The 21,362-nt window shown below is 38.4% G+C and overlaps 1 long non-coding RNA gene across 2 annotated transcripts in view; it reads right to left on the bottom strand.

The window, feature by feature from the left end:
- The window catches only part of LOC133076497 (uncharacterized), a 106,940-nt gene extending 85,727 nt beyond the window's left edge, over positions 1–21,213 (bottom strand). For both annotated transcript variants that reach the window (XR_009697542.1, XR_009697543.1), the window contains exon 1: positions 20,733–21,213. This is a non-coding gene — a long non-coding RNA (uncharacterized LOC133076497). The remainder of the gene's footprint in view (positions 1–20,732) is intronic.
- Positions 21,214–21,362: the final 149 nt, after the last annotated feature.

Raw genomic sequence — 21,362 nt, 5'->3', positions numbered from 1 at the left:
GTATGGATACTTTTATTTTGTTTGTATTAGGTGCAATGGGCAGCCTTTACAATGGCTCCCAACAATCCCTGCCTTTCTGTGTTTGCGTCCTTGTGTAGCCTCCTCCCAAATTGCATCAGAGTTGGTCTGTATGAATGTAGAATGTAGTAGAAGTAAGGTACTGTATAATAAATTTTCCTGGCCTCCATGGTCTTGCTCATTGCATCTCTTCATTTGGCTGGTTCTGATTTGTATCCTTTATAATAAAACATAAAATTAAATATAAATATAATTGTAATATTTTATTACAAAATTATAAATATAGTGCTTTGCTAAGTTCTGTGACTCAGTCTAGTGAATTATTGAACTTGAGATGATAATAGGAACCTACAGATTTGTAGCCAGTTGATCAGAAGTGCAGGTGACCTGGTATCTGGGGTTGAGGGCAGCCTTGTAGGAGACTGTGCCCTGAACTTGTGAAATTTAACCAAACTCAGGGAAGCTGGAGTCAGAATTGCATTGCATATGGTATGTCACTTCCAAGAGTACAAGATACAAGATATCGTGGCTTCTGCCTCTCTCTCTGAGATCCCTTGCTCTGGCGAAATTAGTTACCATGTTGTGAACAGTCCTAGTAAGAGTTCCATGGTGAGAAACTGAGACCTCCAGCCTACAGCCATGTGAGGGAGCCTTTTTTGGAATTGGATTCTCCAGACTCAGTGAAGACTTTAGATGACTAGAGTCCTGACTGACACTTTTGTTATAATCTCATTTGAGACCCTGAGCTAGAACTACCCAGCTAAACCATTCCCAGATGCCTGAACCACAGTTACTGGAGATAGTAATTGTTTTGTTGTTTTTAGCCACTAAGTTTGGGATAATTTGTAATGCAGCAATAATTAACTCACTAGGGAGTATAAGGTTATTCGCGTTTGGTTTTAAGATTCAGATCTCTTGTTTTCCAGTCCATCCAAAAGAATAACATGTAACTACCCGTTCGTGTCATTGATTGATTTTTCTTTGGAATGGATCTCAGTAAATTTGCATTCGTGCCCCAAAACAAGTAAGACTATCCCTCTTGACTCTAAGATAGGCTAACCAATCCCAAATCTCACTCGCTTATCATAGTAAAAGTGTATTTCTTGATCACATTGTAGTTAGATGCGGTCCAAGCAAAAGATCAGCAATGTGAGCTTCTTTCATCTTTTCACATCCCCACATGGGAAAAAGTGGGGAGAGTCTTATCACCAGGGGTCTTATTACCAGGGCTGGAAATTATGTACCTTACTTCTGCCCACATGCTGTGGCCAAACTCAGTCACACAGCACCAATCTAACTTCAAAGAAAGCTGCAAAATCTGCTTTTTATACCTGGCCAAGAAGAAAACATAGAATTTGTGACAATCAAGAGTCTCTGCCGTAGAGATCTGCTTTCTTTGGGGTCCACTGGGTCCGGTCAGTAGCATCAAAAGGTATAAATAACAACATCTTCCACCCCAAGTAGAGGAATCTTCATGATTTAACAGAACATAGATTAATGCAATAACACTAAACATCTCCATGAGACGGCACTCGTGGTGTATCATGATCTTTAGTTTCTATTTTGGTGAAAATGTTATGCTGTTTATTTACACTGTCACAAAACAATACGAAATGTCGGTTTCTCTATTTCGTGTACTATTATGTTTTTGTTCTGTCACACTTGAGACAGTTACAAGATCTGTACATTTATATATGACCTGATTGTGTGGACTGAGTTGAAGGATATTAAAACCAAGGATGAGTAGGGGAAGGGCATTCTCATATGCACCTAGAGACACACACGTTCAGGTCATTTGTTCTGACCTGGGTTGCTTCCACGATGGACTAGTTAGTGCCTAATTTCTCCAGCTCTTCTCATCTGCGGACGTTAACTTTACTGAACTTTTAGGTTTTGCTCAACTAGGACCCTGAGCCAGTACCCATGATGAAAGTCATTCCAATAGTCATTCCATGTCTCATCAACATGCAGCAACAGAGTATAGCTAATCATTATAACTAATCTTGCTGCCCTAAATACATGTACATCATATCCCTCACCTGCCTCCTTCTTCTTCAATCCACACCCCTGCCCCGCTTCGTCCTGCCCCTGTCATACACACACACACCTTCCATGTGTGCCCATTGCATATGCTTGGGCTGATGCTTAATTGTATGTCCATTTCCCACTCTGAAATTAAAGCATTGGACTGAAATGTAACCTACGACATTTAGGCTCCAATATCCACTTTGCTTCTTGTTAAATTTGCATCTGAAATCTCCATACCCTTTTAAGATATTTAATTTGGACTAAAATACTAGAGGGAGACCTACATTATACATTTTTCTAGTGCCTCTGGACCTGTTCACTACTAAATTCCTCCCTGTACTGGCAGCCACTGCTGAAGTTTCAGCATGTATGAAGGCTAAGCCTCCATGGTTATGACATTACGCTGTTTATTGGTTTTATTCAAAGACCTTACAAAGACGAAGTGAGCTGGAGATAAAGAGAAGCTTAAAAGGACTGAATATTTATTTTTGAAAATTGAGTATTCTAAGTAATTTTTGGTATCCGTAAGATATTAAAGAAATCACCATAATGTATTTTCACGTATATGGATGTGCCACCATAAAACAAAGAATACAGAAATAGATATAAATATGTAAAAATTGATTATGTTGGAAACCAACATAATCAATGTTGAGACAATATATATAAGACAATATATATTAATATAAAACACCTTAAATCATTCTCTTTATATACTCATTCTTTAGTTCCTGAGAACCCAGAAGAAAAAAGTATATATTATCCAAGCTATTCGGGACTCACTCAGAACCTAGAATTTAAATTGAAACTTGAGATTAAAAGTCAGTTTTGTGGCTAATTGGCATATACCCTAAAGAAGAAAGGGATTATCCAAAGATTCAGACACTTCCTTTCCCAAAAATCTGTCAGCAAAGCTACCTTGAACTTTAATGATGATAACAAGATTGAAGTTTTATCATGTTTTATTATCTTCTTGAAAAACAGGTGAGGATGGGGGTAGAGAAGGGGAAAAAATGCACTAACAAGCACATTAATTACTCTCTTTTAAATCTTGATTCATCTAGACTTTCCAAACTGGAAACTCTTGATATCTTATCCTAAGCTCTGCTATTTATCAGTGGATAGATTAGAGAAAGAAAATTAAAAAATAAAATAGCCTCATGTGTTCTGACCTCTTCTGTAAGGGCTCTGAAAAAATGCTTTAAATAAACAGGCATGTAGCATTTTTCTTTCTCTTCTCTCTGGAAGAAGAGAGCAAGGGGCAGATGTTTCCACTGTCCTTTCTTCTAAGCACTCTCTGTTTTATCTGCCAACCACGCTTAGCAAAGAAAGGGGGCTGATTACAAAATCAGTTCCAAACGCTCTTCTTAGGATGAGAGGCTATATGAATCATTGAACTGAAGACCTGGGCAAGACCCCAGCTGCTTACAGGCAGTAACTCTTACAGTCGAGATAAAAAGAAAACTGACACAGAAAAACTTAGACAAAAGCAAATTTAAACTTTTCTTCTCTGGAAGTAATAACTGAGCCAATTTTGTCTTCACATTAAAGCTGGGTGGGTCGTTTTTCTCCCAAAGAGAACAAATGGAAATTTTTTTTTTTCATTGCAAGTATTAACTCTAGGTTTAAATTCTCACATTCATAGGCAACTTGTCTTTCTGGAAGGCTCTCAGAAAGAGCCTTCATCATTTGCTGGTGATTTTATATGAGAAACATTAAAGGGGATGCACTAACCGCCACCCCCATCCTCGCTCAAGGGGGCGGGGACTACAGGATGCGGTGTTTTCATTCACAAAAATTCGGAGAACTAACTATGTGTCCCACATATTTTAGGTTCTAGGAACAGAAAGATGAACAAGAGGGTCAAGAGAAACGGTTCTTCCCTTATTATCTGTAGGACTTTCAGGTCATCTCTCTCTATTTAAAAGCTTAGTTCCCATGCTGTGAGCCTTAAGAGGTACTTTCCCTACTCTGAAGATGTCTTTATTCTTCCAAAGAAATCCAGAATATACATTTTCTCACAGGGCACTGAGACAAAATCAACATTGTCGACAACAGGGGTGTTCCAGCCCTAAATGCGCATGGTGGAGGCTCGGGGTTGGAGTCAGGAGGAGGTGGGTGGGCATCTGTTTAGCTTTGGAAAAAATGCAAAACCTTTCCAAGCACCAAAATAAAATATATTTCTGAGACACTATTGCCCTTCTGCCCAGGTGAGTGCATGGTCTAAAGATGGGATAGAGGAGTAGGCCCTAATTCATCTCTTCTTCTCACACTTACCCCACACCCTTGGGTGTGACTGCCTTTCTAACACATATTATTTCCCCTTATGTACCACACGTGCATATATTTGTTTGTTCTCATCTTATATTCCTTCTCTCTCTGAAAGAAATGCTGAGATTCCTTACAACCCTGTAACACCCAGAAGACATAAATAGGAATAGGTTCTATTTTGGTACTATTCTGTTAAGGATGCTGTTTAGCTTCCCCCAAATATTAGAGTGTGATGGAATTATATTGGTCTTTCTCACTAACAATACCAATAAGGTTTTGTTTTGTTTGTTTGTTTTATTAATTCGAGACATTATAAAGTCAATAAAAGAATTTGTAGATAAAACTAAACTTAGTTTTTTTTAATCAATACATATTTATTGAGCATCTATTATGTGCCAGCCACTTTCCTGGCACAAAGACAGACAAAAAATCTTCTCTCAGGGAGTTTAAATCTATGAAATGTATTCAGTGCACACACACACACACACACACACACACACACACACACTGACTTATAATGGGTAGTGTGTGTCTTATGTAAACTAAATAGTATCTTAGAGAAGTCTTTAGCAAGAAAGCGGGAAAGACAAGTGATAATTACCTAGTTTACATTCCATGTCAGACACTATACTCATTACTTACTTAATTCTCCCAATCACCTAAGGGATCAATATTATGAGGAAATTGGGAATTTAAGAGATTACACTGTTCAGTGGTAGAATAGCAAAATTCTTTTATATCCACAACTCCCTGATGCCTTCTATAAAAGAACATGGTTTGAAACGAGCAAATTAGCCTTTGACATGTTAACTCTGGGAAAAAACCAGGAACATCATAGGAAAACTAAATGAATGTTGCTCAGTAAACGGAAGGGCCTTCCCTTTCCTGCCACTCTCTGCTGTCCGTTCCTCTTTTCCTGTCAATGAAAATAGTACTGCCATGTCCCCCAAAACCAAGCAAGAAACAGAACAATTGCTCACTTTTCTCAGTTCTTTAAATCGCACTATAATTCAGCTGCCCTATTACTCTCAAATCTTTTCACACAAATGCCTTTTCCTGAAATCTTTCTCTCCTTTTTACCCTTACTTGACTCACCTGAAATTTCTCCCCTAAAATATTGAAATCTCCTCACTGCATCCCTCTAGCTCCTGCACACCACCCTCTAGCCACCAGTGCCAGAGTGGCTGCTCTATGTAGAGACTCCACTCCTTCTACAACGTTAGATCCCAAATCAGCAGCAAATACAGCCCTATCTTTATTAATCAGATTAAAAATCCACCGTGCAAAAAATGTTTCTTCTTTGTGCTTGAATTATGGAATCTGTCGTTAAATCTCTACGTCATTGCATTTCCACAGTATAACTGGGAAAATTTTTAGTAAAGTCATAAACATCATACCACTGGGGGTATCTTGCATTTCTTTCATAATACTGATAAAACTTGTAATTTGCTTGTTTACCATTTGTCTTGTGCTAAGTTGTAAGTTGTTTAGCTTCCTTTGGTTTGGTTTGGTTTTAATTCAACAGTATAAGCTCAGAGCCTCACACACCTGAGTGAATGAATAACACAAAGTCAAGACTGGTGCCTGGAACCAAGGAGTGGCTTTGCAACCCAGCTAACTGGCTGCAAACTCACAGTTAATCAACAAGCATTTACTGCATCGTACACACTGTGCGTCCGGCGGTCTGCGTTTTGTCTGCCTCTAGAAACATGTATCTGCTTTTCAAGCTGTCATCATTGCTTTTCGTCAGCCTAACTAAGGTAGAAAGAGACATGCGGGGGTGGAGAGAAAATAACTGTGCTCTACATGTTCAAACTTGATGGTGTGTCATTTTGGTGTTTGCATAATAAAAATATGCCTAAGACTGAATTATGTCAAATATGTACGAATGGTATTTTGCCTGCAGTAGTACCAGAAACCTGAGAGCCTTCAAACCTCTGCAAATCAAAGACAGACACACAGTGCCGGCTACCAGGTGATGTAAAGAAAAGGTTTTCCCATTTTGTGGGAAAGGCGATGGATCTCAAGTTAAGTAATTTGCCCACGGTCGTGAAGTAAATCAATGAAAACACCAAGGTTAACACAAGGTGGGCAACAAAAGGCAGCACACTCCCTGTTAAAAAAGCTCATGTTATTTCCACACAATATTTTTCTATTTTTCATTTCCATTTGAATGTCTGCATCAGTCACACCGAAGCTGAGTGACGGGGCAAACAGACATTGGGTGGAGTACACTTATAAAGAATCAAAGGTTATTTAGTAAGAATGTTCTGACATCAGTCAACCTTAGTTTAAAATTCAGAAGCTTCTGGGAAGGAAAGGAAGGAGAGAGAATCAGAGGAAACCAAGACACTGTGGGATGAATTTTATGATTCAACAGAGGGGTTAAACCTGAAAAGATTCTATTACTGGCCCCCCTGTCATACCTCTCTATTTCCAGGCTCTATTCCATTCTAATGCCTACGTTGAAATTTTAGTCTTTAGCCTTCTGTCTGCTTCTTCTGTTGGTTTCTATAGAGCAGGTGTTTTAAATCTAATATCCATGAACCCCTGGACTCCACGGATGAATTGGAGGCCCGGGAAGTTCCTCTTCATGAACTCCTTGAAACTGCAGGCAAACCTTTGTGTGAATGTGCAGACGTGCATCTCACAGGCAAGGGGTCAACAGCCTCGACAGAATTGCCATGAGAGCTAATACTATGCAAAAATGAGTCGATTACTGCCATAAAAAGTAAATAACAAGATCCACACAGCAAGTCCTATTCAGAAATCAAAAAATTGTTTTGTTTAGAATTACAAGGAAAGTATTAGCTGAAAAAAGTGTTGATTAAGAAACATAGAACACTAAATTGTGCCACTGCTATGCTAGCTGATGAGGGTAAAGCAGAAGTACAGTAACAGTCACTTCTTCCCCCTACAAAGGGTCACCTTCCCAAACCTGCAGGAACCCTTCACTCAGCCCTGGCTTGTTATGACTCAGGGTGAGTCCCCCCCCAACAGTGATGGATGTTCTGATGCCCACTGACTGCTGATGTCTGTTCCTTCCCTTTTACTTTCTAGAGTCCTTTTCTCTCAAAAAATTTATTTGCTTGTTTGTTTCTCTTTCTCCTGTAGTGCATCAAACGCTACACGATGTGACTTTCTGTGTGCTGTGACATCACGGATGTAGTCAAGTTTCTAGTATACATCTCACCTTCCATCCTGAATGGCAATAGTTAGTATTCAATGATGGGTTTAATATCTTAAGAAATGCTCAATTTTAGAAAAGATATTCATCTACAATCTACCTAAAATGTAACATTTTCAGATTGTTACATCCTTGTGCTAAAAACAGATGACTCTAGTCTAACAACTGACTTCTCGGGCTGAACATGGAAAGAGATTTTACAGTTAAGCAATCAAAAGGAAGTCCTGTTCTGAACTTTTTATGGTCATTCAACTTTATACTGTAACCAAGATATAGGAAACAGAAAAACAAAGGATTCAGTCCTCATTGTTTTTCTAAATACTTAACTCACAAATGTACCGAAGACTGAAGCAATTTAGCAAAGATTTAAAAAAAAATGTAAATATAAAAATAAAAGCAGAGGATGTGTCCAGGCTAAGTTAGAAAATGTTCTGATGAAAGGGGGTCCTTAATAATCCTAAAAGTTTCTCTCTCTCTACCTAGCACAAAACAAGTATTTCCCAACAAGTGAATTAAGTAAGAAATGTCTCTTCATTCAATGGGACTATTTAATGACAGTTAACTTTTATCCTTGATTAGTAAGACTTTTTAGTTGTAATTAATGGAAAGTCAACTCAAAATAGCCCAAGAAAAAAATGGGAGAGGGGGATTTATTGCCTTACATGATACACAGATATTCCTATTTCTCCTTCAGTTCTGAGTTCTAAGTGTCACCTCCTCTGGAAAGTTTTCCTGAACCCCTACAAATCCCAACTAAGTGATACCATAGGATGCCTTATAGATCCCATCTTGGGGTGAGTTTCATTTGAGAATTTTTTTTTAATTCTATATTCCTAGGAAAAGACTAATAGTTTTATAGCCATGGTAATAAGTAGCCACCAGAACTGTAAAATCGGTTTCTTCCGTGACAACTTGCCTCAGGAAACGTACTTTTGTAAGCCAGCCAATCAGTAGCAACTCCTCATCAATCAGGAATCAGCCAATCAGAAATAGACTCAGACTCAGTCCTCTAAACCCTCCTTTAAGTGCCAACCAATCCACAGCAGTCTCATCAAAACATATTTCTACAGATGATGTTCAATTCACTTACATGCTTGAAATTTTGCCAAACCCTGAACTGCGTTCTTTTTCTAAACCTTGTGTGAGATCAACAGCCTCCTCTGCTCAGAGAGACCGTACCTGGCTCAGCAGGACAGGTGTCAACAGTTCCAGTAGCAAGTACCTGAATCAGTCATGGAGGCCTCAAATTCAGTGATGAGATGCCTCCCAGCTTGTCTATTTGATGGACGTGTACAAATCCCTTCCTGAAGACTCAGTTGAGTTTTCATCTTCATTGGGAAAACTTCCCACCCTGCTCTCCCCACAAGCAGAGGTGAGGTTTCCCTCTACTCTTTTTCTATTCTACCCAAGGCATAGATCTGTTAAAATATATACCCATTGTTTCATCACTGTTGGACTACTTGTCATTCTCTCCAACTTTTAAAAAATTTTTATTTTATATTGGACTATAGTTGATTTACAGTGTTGTGTTAGTTTCAGGTGTACAGCAGAGTGATTCAGTTATACATATACATACATCTATTCTTTTTCAAATTATTTTCCCATTTAGATTATTATAGAATATTGAGCAGAGTTTCCTGTGCTATACAGCAGGTCCTTGTTGGTTATCTGAGTTTGGGATTGACCTATACCTTCTCTCCAATTAAATGGTGAGCTTCCCAGAACAGGGTTTTGTTTTTATCTTCATGACTTAAACATCTAGAACATTTATGCAATTTTCATTCAACAAGCCTTCACTGAGTACTTGCTATGAACCAGCCACAGTCTGCCTCAACCCTATTCTGTCCTACAGATTCCCTATAATAAGGGAAGAACACCTCAACACCAAAAAAAGGAAGTATTACTTCTCATTGTCTTGAGAATGACATCACCCTGTTACCCTAAGAGTCTCTGTGCTTCTGTGATGGGCTTTGATTGCCATTCTCCATCCCAGGGAGAGCTGCACTGTGATGGATTCAGTGTCTCAAGAAGTCCGTGTGCCCTGGGCACTCCCTGTAATTTAAGCTGTCCTACGAAGAGACAAGCAGAGAACTCAGAACATTTGCCCCAGCTGATTAGCATTATAATACATGTAATATACGACTGTTGATGATGAATGCCCCCAGCAAAGTGGAATATTTGATATACCTCTCCGGGATTGCCTGATTTTTATTGCTACTTTTTAAGAAAAAAGTATAAATTTTCTGATTTTTATAAATCAGAGCCACCTCTTCTCATAAAATTGTTGAGATTTTTCTAATATTATTAAAATCTAATATGTCATTTCAATGATATTGGGAAAGAAATAAATTATATTGGAGAAGTCAAGTGGATTCTGATGTTCCAATAGTTGTTTTCCTTTATTCACATCACCAGCAATGGGAACATGCAACATATTCCAAAAAAAAGAAACCATTTTTAGAAGCTACTTTCATTTGGAGGCATTAATGGGTTCTTTTAATAGCCTGATTTTCCCCTACCTAAGATTATCCAGAACACTTGCGAAATATTTTGATATTTATAGTTGTAACACACCAGTAATTTCAATCACTTAAGCTCCCAGATGACATCATAGTAGTACTATCTCAAAATTAGGAATGTTTTACAAACTTTTTCTATTTCTATTATATATGTTTTTATCATATACATGTATGTATTTCTATTATTCCTTTAACAGCTGTTCTACAGTCGGGGCTAGCATAGCAAAATCAGCACCTAAGGTGTTATTTTTAAGCACACACAGTAGCCTATCTGGAAACATAATAGTATTATGAGTATTGTGAGCTACATTCTCTGGGGAACAAAGGCAATAAACAGTTAGAGTCAGAATTTCATCATGGCCTAACGTAAAAAAGATAATCTTCTGCTGTATCGTATACCCATATCAACATGCCTACAAAAGCAACATGTTTCTAGATAAAACACAGAACCCAAACATAAACATATACATTTTTCTGAGTTAAGACTCATCTAGCTTAACTGCATATTTTTACAAAAACCATCCTCCCAACCTGGAAAGCTGTACTTAGATACACAGTCAGACAGATATCAACATGCAGGGATCTTGAGGCATTAGGAAGAATAAGTATGAAAATGCCAAAAAATATTATTTTGGCTACATAATTAAAAGAAGAAGATAACTTCTAGAATTTAAGTGGCAAGTTACACATTTTAAAATATTGTAATTATATTATTCCAAAGTCTAAAATAATAGTGCAAAGAGCTGGAAGAAAAATGCTCACTGGAGTTTGAGACATTACAACTCTCCATAAGCAGAGCCCATTATGACTATCTTTGAGCATAACAGTTTTACACCAGGAATAGATCAAAGTAATGTAACAGCCTTGTGTATATAATTACAACCTTCCATCCTTTGAAGACAGTATAGTAGATGTGGGTGTGTACATGTACCTGTATGTAAAGGCATGCTCTTTTGGAAAAAAAATTGGGCCCAAATTCTCTTGCTTAGGTTGTGATGAGTTCCAGTTCTTTGGGTCCATTTTCTCCCCACATGTTAGAGGTCTAACACTTCCACTCCTGCTCCTTGTGAAGTCAGTTTTCCACTCTTCCAGTTAGAAACCATAAAGCTGTCTTTAATTCTTCCCTCTTCTTCACTCTCTATACTTCTATCCATTCTTAGCATAGTCCTTTGCATGCAGTAAGCATTCGACAATTATGTCTTCAAATTACTTGCTATGGACATATTTTTACTTCCAAGTGTTCTAGCCGTTCCTTTTGTTCCTTATTTCTGCAGCGACCCTACTCATTCCACCCTAATCATTCCGCTGTAGTCCTAGACACTCTATTCTTATTTACCATACAGGAAACTAGCTGCCAGATTAATCTTCCTAAGGTATTACTCTGTTGATCACCTTGAAAATCCCCAATAACCACTGCTAGTTTAGTTTTCAAATCCTAATGCTATTTCCTTTTTTGAAGTGACTTTCTAACCTGAATGACCACAGAGTACTCATCAATACTTTCATTTTATACCACTAAAAAACCTATTTTCACCACCATTATCCACTACTAAGGTGCAGGGTTTTGGGGGGTTTTTTGTGGTTTTTTGTTTTTGGTTTTTGGTTTTTTTTGGCTGCGCAGCTTGGCTTGTGGGATCTTAGTTCTCTGACCAGGGACTGAACCCGGGCTGTGAGAGTGCAGAGTCCTAACCACTGGACTGCCAGGGAATTTCCTAAGGTGCAGTTTTAACCACACCCTTGAACTTTGATGTCCTCCCTGATCTATAGACTCTCCTCTCTTTATTCAGTTATCCAAATGCATCCTTCAATTTCCAACCCAAACCTACATCCTTCATTAAACCTCCCTAGTTTCTACTTCAAGTACTTCATTATTTTTCTGAACAATTACAGTCTTTAGTCTACCTTGCAACGTTCATTATTTAATTATACATTATTATTAATTCCCTTCTAATTTTCCCTTAATTTCCTTCTGATTATTCTGGTCTGGTCTATCCAATTTGGTGGTTCAATTTTTAAAGGTAGGACAGTTTTTAACCACGATCTCTGAGCTCAAAAATCATGAATAATAGGCATAGAAGATATAGCTACTTATTTTGTCAATGCTATATACTGATTTTGATGCACTAGGTCAGAAAACATCAGACGACAAAATAACTGAAAGAAAAGTAAAAACTACTTTTTCCTTCCAAGAAATCAGTGTCAATGATAAGCATCATATGTAAGTTACGGAAAACAGCAGGTGCATTAAGTTCAAATTCATCAATATGAATTTGAAAGCTCTTTAAGAAAATTTAGAAATTGCTTCAGTAGACTTTACTTTTCTTGTTCTTCCCGTCACCAATTATTCTAGTAAGCTTTCTTAAGATGTAAATCAAGGAAGGTGAGAAACCTGTATATTCCTATTAGTGGAAAATAATATGATTACATTTACAAGAAGACAAGCTAACAATTAGGAAAATTTGTTTCAATTAAGTTAGCTTTTTTAATGTATTCGATTTAGTATTAGGTTAAAATGTATCCATTCATTTAAAGTGAGATGGACACATTTTGTTTTCTGTAACTGACATTTTCATTATTGAGAAATGATCTCCTTCCTTTATCCATCCAAATCCCAACTGCTTAACCTTAGACATAGTAAGCACTCAAAAATTATTTCTTCAGATGACTTGCAATGAACACATTCTTACTTCCAAGTGTTTTTTCTCCTTATTCCTACAGCCACCCTAGTCATCCAGCCCTAGGACCCTTATTTAAAATATTATCAATAATAATAAGCACTTGTTAAGTAAACATATTGATCTACAATGATTTTCTGGTGTTGTTTTGTTTGCTCAGGACAAGGTAATAGGTACAGACAGAGCCATAGTCTGTGACTCAATAGCAACAGCTCATATATAAAAAGGCAGCATTTGCCAACTCTACTGTGTAATGCGACTCAAGTGACTTCTCTGTTAATTTGCTAAATTTTAATTTATCTATTTTCTTTTAGACAGTTTTTCTTTGTAACTTTTTTAAAATCCATAATATTACCATAAACATCTTTATTTGTATAGAACTCATTTCAACCTTGGATTAGTTGCTAGGATAAATTCTTAAAATGGCAATAACTGTTTCAAAGGAATAAAAGTATCATCTCCTCACCGGGGGCTAACTAATATACTAACAATAAACTAATTCCTTTCTGAAAAGTGTGGTAACCGTGTATACATTTTCTATAACTTAGCATTCCTATTTTTTCCTTTTCCTTTTTCATTTCTGTTGCTGTTGGGTTAGGGTTAGGGCTTTGTTTCTCTGAGAATTTAAGAGGTTAAAATGGAGCTAGGGAACTTTTCAGCTAATTTATTTCTGCTGTTTCAAATTATGTTTAGCAGGATAATGTAGCTTATTTTACTTTGAAATATCCTTGAGCCACAAATAATGGAGGCACTGTGTTGGCAGACAAGATTGTCTGGAATAGAAGAACCCAGTCACCGGATCTATATTACCTGGGTTCAAAGCCCAGCTCAGCCACTTATCAGTCCTGCAATCCCAAGAAAGCTATTGTGCTTAGGTCTTGGTGTTACCTTTTAAAAGAGACACTGATAAACAGAGCAAACGAAATGGCAAGGGGTCTGGAAAACGTGTCGCAAAAAACAGTTGAGCAAATCAGCAATATTTAGCCTGGAGGAAAGATAACATGGTGGGGACACGATTGCTGACCTCAAATACCTGGAGAGCTGTCATGTGGAAGAAGGAGTAGATAGAATCCATTTCATGCCAGAAAAGAGAATAGATGGAAATGACAAGGAGGCAGAGTTCAGCTTTATGGAAAGATGGACTTTCTAATAATTACAGCTTTTCAGTGATAAACCCGACTGCCACCCGGAGCAGCAAGCTTTCTGCCATTGGAGGATTTGTAGCTGCAGCCAAATGACCATCTACCTTAGATGGTGAAAGTTAAATGATGAAGTCTGGATAGGAACGAAGGAGATGGGGAATGGAATTTGGGGGACCTGGCAAAAGATAACAGGGCTGAGCCAGGAGGGAGCAAATTGGGAACACTGCTTGAGATGCTAGGAGGTCACTGGCAGAAGCAAGGCTGGCATCTCTCTAGGTCGGGGCTAGAAAATTGTTGGAAAATGGGGTCTAGAGATTGATTCATAAATAAGAAAGGAAAGAGAATATTTTTTGCAATATGTTAGTGACCTACCAATGAAATCATTCTCGAGGACTAAGTCATCTTAAAAAATAATTTCTGAAAATAAATCTGTAATTGTTTCTCTGTTATGACCTTATAATTCTGTTTTGAAGCTATCAAAATAAACGTTTTTTTTCCCCCTCTAGGAATGTGTGCACTTTCATTTCATATTAAACTTAGATTTTTAAAATTTATTTAAATTTATCCCTTAGATTCCTCTGTCTCACAGAACTTAATTCGTGTGAGTAGACGGGAGAAAGCACTCTATTTCAAAGGAGCTTTTGTAAAACTTCACATGGTATATTTCTAGGACACAGTGAATACTTCATTGGAGGCCTACTAATAGGAGTTGAAAATAGAATTGCTGTAAGAAACCTACAGAAGTCATCCCGTAAGATTTTGTTTTTAATTTAAATCCCAGTAAGAGAAGAGTTTTTCCCTTATTTGTTCTTTGTTTAGTTCTTCTGGGTTCAGCTGAGTGGTGGCCTCTTGTTTCAACTGTGCTTAAATTCCACTTCGTTCTGAGTTTTGTTTGAAAACTTATGGGTGGAAAATCCACAGCTATTCATGCCCTAGGATCACTGGCTTTAAAAAAAGATCTTAACATGACACAGCCAAATATTGGGGAAAACTATTTTTAAGGGCGTCAAGTCAAGGCTTTTATGCTGAACCTCGGGCCACACTGAGTTCTTATTGCTGGCTCAGCTCAAGTCCTTGCAAATCACAGTGACCTGGCCTCTCCTCTCTTCTCCCTCCTCCATCAGTTACTTTTCTCAACCAGAAGGATTTTCACAATTGTGTGGATTTAGTAGGTTTCCAAGTATGTAATCCAGTTATCCCCATTAGGAAAGCCCGTCAAAAGATAATGCTCTCATGGACCACTTTCCCCTCTCTGCGGTGCTCAGTAAGCCTTTCACTGAATAAGAAAAACATATGCAGGTTTTGCCAAATGTGCTTAAAAATGTTTTTTTTAATGGCATATTTCAGAATGTAAAAGAAAGAACAAACTAGCAGTAGTCAGATGACTTGAATTGTAGTTCATGTAATTTATTTTTCATTTCATCAAATGTATTTAATTCTAATGTCATTAATTGCGTGAACTTGAAAAAAAAAAACCCCACCGAACCCAGCTAGGTCTCAATTTTCTCAGATACAAAATGGTACTATTGATACTTAACCTGCTACAATGTGCAGTGGTTGTTTCGTTCCCTGGAATTGCAGCTCCTTTCTTCTAAGTGAGAAATTCCCACAGCGTGAATCTTAGTGGTAAGGAGAGCCACTCAACACCAGGAGGCCAAAAAGGGCAGACACACACTTTCCCCGTGCCCTTGGCAGCTGGAATGTGGGCCCGAGACTTAAGCTGGAAAAATCCATGCCTGCCTTGATGTTTGAATTTACAGTGACAGAGAGGATTCATTTGGTCCGTGGCTGCTGTGACATCTCAAGTCCAAGAGTGGCAGAGGTGATGTTTACAGAGCTGCTGCCTCACACCCAGTGTTGGCTGTAGTGGAGGAGTCGCCTGCAGGGTCCACTGTCCAGCGGTGGCTGCAGTGCCATCCCCACCAGACCCTTGCCACGCAGGACTTTGCTTCTGGTTGCCTAGGCTTTTTGGTTCATGTTCACTTTTCTGAGCCTTCCGCTATTGCCTTCCCAGAAATGATGAGAGCAATCCAATATCTTTTCATTTCTTTTTTGCTTCATTCTCTTTTGCTTGCTACTAAGAAAACTGAATAATACACCTGGCTACCTCCCAAAGCTGTTGTGAAATCTGGCTGAGTTGTTTCAAGTGAGATTGCTTGGAAAAGAATAAAATGTGATCTAATTTCATGTAATAGGTATTTATTACTGTCTTTATGGAGGTAAAGGATGAGCAAACACACATCAGGCTGCGTGCTCAAGACGCTTTCAAAATAGTGATGGGCACAAGAACACAATGACAACACCGCAACATACAGTAGAAGTGGTTTCAGGTGAGAAACACAAGCAAAGGCCTCTGATGCAGGGGGAAGAGGATGGACAGAGTCAAAGATGCGTAGCGTGGGCTAAGTTGAGTAGATGAGCAAAGATTCCATGGGAGAGTGAATATTTGCCATCAGCCTTAAAGGTTGAATTGGAGCTTAAAAGAAGATACAGACACTGGCTTTGCAGTTGGATCTAGGACTCTCTTTTCCTCTCCAGCTCTACACCCAGATCTCAGCCTCCTTGGTTCAGTTTCCTCACCTACGACAGGAGGAAGTTATGGTATTATAAATGGTCTATAAGGTTCTTGTAGGTCTTAAATTTCTGATAGACTCCCATGGGCAGAGAAGAACATTGCAGGTAGAAGGAGCATGGTGGGCTAAAAAGTGAAGGTTAAAAAGGTGAGATGAGCAAAGATCTAGAAGGAAGACAGCAAGTTCAATCCCCAGACAATGTATAGTTTAGCATAAAATATAAAGATGAAGACAGTGTGTTTTACTTGACAGGCAATGGGAAGCCAGAAGAGATTTTAGCAAAATGCTATGATCAAAGATGAACTTCTGTTTTTTTCTGGAGCGATGCATAGAATGGCAGATAAAACCATAAGGAGACTGGGATTTGAAGAAAGTTAAAAGAAAAATAATGTTGAACTGAACTAGGATGATGACAGACAGGATTGGGAAGAGAGGACAGTTGTGAATGACATTGCGGAGATAGATTCTCTCCAACTTAATGACTCCAGAGAATGAGGGAAGTCATGGTCAAGATAACTTGCAGGGCGAACGTCACCCGGTAGAAGGTTTATAAATCTGTTTGGTAAGAAAGTTGAAATAGTAGATTCAGATGATTCAAAAGATTAAGAAAGAGCGAGATGTGTGCATAGTTTGAGGGGGTATTGCTACTGAGGGAGATTGTTTTCTACAAAATAGGAAAAATTAAGCAAGATTTTAACCAAAGATGAAACAACTGGAAAGATTGGAAATCCAAGCAAGAGAGGAAAACTGATAGAACAATTAATAGATATAATTAGGGTATATTATTTGTTATAATCACAATCAAATGTTTCACTTTCACTAATAAGATACTAAGAAATAAATTCAGAAAATGAGATAAGGAGAACCAAAGAGAAACTAAGAGTTTGCCATCTTTACTTCATAAAAATTTGGAATATATCTCTATCTATCTATCTATACCTATATATTTTTAGATATAGAAAGGTATTTGAAAACAATGATCATTTTTCTTTATTTCAACTTTGCATATATGCATATACATAAATACATATACATTTTGTTATTTCATCTTTCCAATAGCTTCATGAGGAAAGTCAAGGCAGTATTTTCACCTTCCTTCTCTCCTCTCCAATCACATTTTTAGAAATGGAGACAGTGACTTGTCCACAGCTCCAAGCAAGTAAGTGGAAAATCCAACTTTAAAGCAGGATTTTCTGACTTCTAGTTCAGTGTTCTTTCTTTTTCCACATAGTAGACCCCCATCTGAACATAGCTTCATCTGGAAGATCTGGGTATTTATGACACTATTTGTATCACCTTATGATAGATCCACCTTGAAAATTTACCTATCCTCATAATGAATTTTAATTGAGTTTTGTATTGCCAGATTTTAATTTTGATTTTCTTGTTGATTAAAAAAATATAGCTACTTAATGATGTTGTATGTAAACTGCCCGTGTCAATGAATACAAACATTGTCATACAATCGAAAAAGGAACAATCAATTCATTGGCAAAGGGCACAAGCTCTGAGTTCTAAGTTTTCTAACCTAGTAGTAGTGACTTAGTTTTTATTAACAGAGTCAGTCTTTCTGGCAAGAATGAAAACTATTGCTTCTGAGCACAGAACATAAGGAAGGAAAATGGCGGGTCATCCATAAATTTGGTCTTATGGCACCAAATACCAAAACCCAAAGGGTTACCAAAGGGGAATTTGTCCACAAAGACTGAGTCCCTTGTTTTATAGTTGAGGAGACTGTGGTTGCAAAACAAAGGGAACTGCTGCAAGTCACATAGTGGGTGTCAGAGCCAAGGCTGGAACCCAGCTCTTGGTCAATCAGCGCAGGGCAGTTTACCCCTTCAGCACTGCTCTGAAATCAGTTAAGTTTGGATTTATAGGAAACCATGGTTTTGAAGCTATCAAAGAATAAAATTCTATTGACAACGATTACAGATTTTTGACATAAAGCTTCAATCACTCATCTGTAAGTATTTTTAAGGCACCTATGAGGCAGTCTCTATTGGAGTCTTTTGAGCCAGTAGAGGAACATAACAGATGTGAAATAAACCCTGAAGTGACACTGTAACAATCAAAATGTAACCAGGTGTATCTTTAGCTCCAGTCTTACTTTAGAGTACCAAACCCGTTGTCCAGTTTCTACATGAACATCTTGCCTGCATCTTAAATTCATCACATTACCTCTTTTATTTTAGGGCACAAATTCTCTGGTGCTTAACCTTAGGTCAGAACTCATCTGAGTTTTAGCGATCAATAAATTTAGCTTCAAGTTGATTTGTGGAGACATTCTGGTGTGTTTTTCATAGAGTAAACAAATTTAAGAATTTATTATAGAGGATATTTTCCCCAGAATATATACAGCAATTGTCTAAAAGCTTAAAAAGGTAAGAACTGAAGAATTAAGCTCAGATTTTAAAAAATTACGTTTGTCAACTTATTTATCTCTTGTAATATTGTGAATGTTGGCCATAAAATATCCTTGCTAATTTAAGTGTAGAAATATTTCAACACTGAGCTATTTATCTTAATGCGAGATCATTACCACCAATAATATTTGCTTTCAGATGAGAATTTAATATTTCACTATTATATCAACGATCATCAATGCAAAATATATTTAAGCAAATGACAGTATCTGTTACCTTCGATGTAATTTTAAAAACCCAAATAACTAAGACATTTACCAAAAAATAATAATAATTCCTAAGAATCATTCCATCACTTCAGTCAAGGCAGGCTAAATTAAAAAGTCAAAAAAGATTATAATTTACTGATTTCCTTAGGCTACTTGAAAATAAATGTGGACCTCTATTCTTCTTCCCATGAAACAAAATATTGAACTCTGCCCTTCGGGCATACTGCCATACCTCAGATGCTGATCTTATCATTGCTTGCAAGTCAAACAGAGTTGGACTTTAAAAGGAAGAAAGGAAATGCCTGGAGCCATTGGGAAGCATCAGGGGTCAGGATGATGGTCTCATTCTGGTCAGAACATACCCAGAGTCACAATGCCTGAATAAGGATGATTTGGCTTCCAGCTGACATTTTTCAATCAAGACACATAACCAGAATTTGAAATACAATATATAAAGAACCATATTCTGAAATTGATGTCCTATTTCACTTGGCATCTTCCCATTTGTTTTATTTGTGAACAGGACATAATAGATGTTTTCCTTGTCACTACAATTTGAATTCTGTATGTAATAATAAATAAGCATACTAAATTAGAAAATAATAATGCCCAAAGCAGATTGGAAATTGATGAAGAGCTGGTTGGGGATTGTCTCATACATTTAAAAGACTGGTCACATCCCTTCTGTGTTCCTGGATGTTCGTTTTGTACTAAATTGTGAAATGTATGTACCAATTGTAAGCGGGAGTTCAAAGTTCCCTAAAAGTACAATATGTATAGAATAAGCTGAAATATATTCAATTAACTAAATGTTATTTGTTTGGATAAGTGGCTCACTTAAAATTAGTCTCTCTCCCTCTCGACTCCCAGGGTCAGACACTGCCCAGCGGGCTTCCTGGAGCTGTCTCTGATTATCACTCAGCAATACTTATGCACAGAGGTGATGCAGTGGCCTTGAAAATAGCTCTCAATGCTTCAGGCAGGGATCAAAACCCTAAACTGGAGGAGCTCAGGAGAAAGACACAAAAGGTTTAAAGGGACAAATGCTTCTCACTGCAGTGTACCCGCATATGCATCTTGTTTAAAGGGACAAATGCTTCTCACTGCAGTGTACCCGCATATGCATCTTATATCTTCAATTTGGACTGAAATGTAAAAGGGACTAACACTGTCTTACACTCCTTTTTTTCCCCCCAAATCTAAAATACCTTTAAGCAGGAAAAGGGCAGGATGACCATTATTTCAATTTTATATTCCAATTAATTATCTGATTTGTATTATTGGAGAGAAAAGAACATGACCCAAAATAAAACATTTTGCTCAGGATAACCAAGACTGCTTAAAGAACTAATCTAAAATGGTAGAGTTTTCATTGTGAGCGTTTGGTGGTGGGGGGAAGCAGTTAGAAAACCTTTCGGAAAGGGAATCTACACACTTCTGAAACCCGACAAACACAAGGGGGCAGGCAGAGCTCGAGTCTGACCTGGAAACCTGCTGACTGAGGGTAGCTAACCTATTTTAGTTCGCCCTCCGGGTATTTATCAATTCTCCTGGCAGGCCAAGAAATGTGATTCTGACACGCGGGTCTAGTTAGTACTTGGTCTAATTACTGCGAAGAGAATAGGAACGTCTGTAATGACCACTACCTCAACAACGGCGGCTTTGGAAGAGCCCGGGGGCTACATACCCTGGAACGTATCCTCTGGTGCGACTCTCTCGATTCCGCTCTGATGGCGTTTCTCACACATTCCAAGTGCCCCTTTTTCCTTTTACTCTGAAATGTGGTTGCAAAGGAGGGGCTTGTTAAAATCTCACCAATCCGAGAACTGTAGTCATTGTAATTTACGAGGAGACAGCGGGGGGCGGGGACGAGGGGAGGCGCAAACTCCTCTAGACGGGCTTTTAATTCCAGCTTTCCTTCTTATGCGCATAGGCCCCAGAGTTTCTCCCTAAACTGCTCTGGGTTTTGATTCACACTCAAGCCACGTTGCGTCTAACTTTCCTCTCAGGTTTGCAAGTTACAGTGAGAAATAAGCATTCCCTGCGCGGGATCCCATTGAATTGGGGGCATGGGAGCTAAAACGGGGGTATTGCTGGATCGCAGGCAGCTGGAAAAGTGAATCTAGCTCGGCGGCGTGTTCCGGCTCTGGGGCTGGAGAGCCGCAGCCCTAGCAGGGCCGAGCGGAGCTAGCGCCCTCACTTCCAGGACAACGCGTCGCGCGTTCTATCTCCTCCCCTCCGCGCGGTTTCCCGGCCTCGGCCCCTAGGAGCTGATTGGCAGAAGTCGCTACCCAACCCTCGTCTCGGGGCCTCCTCC

The sequence above is a fragment of the Eubalaena glacialis genome, chromosome 16 (genome assembly GCF_028564815.1).
Source record: "Eubalaena glacialis isolate mEubGla1 chromosome 16, mEubGla1.1.hap2.+ XY, whole genome shotgun sequence".
In the NCBI taxonomy this organism is placed as follows: Eukaryota; Metazoa; Chordata; class Mammalia; order Artiodactyla; family Balaenidae; genus Eubalaena; species Eubalaena glacialis.
The sequence above is the reverse complement of the archived record's forward strand: the minus strand, read 5'-3'. Positions and strand labels throughout refer to the sequence as shown.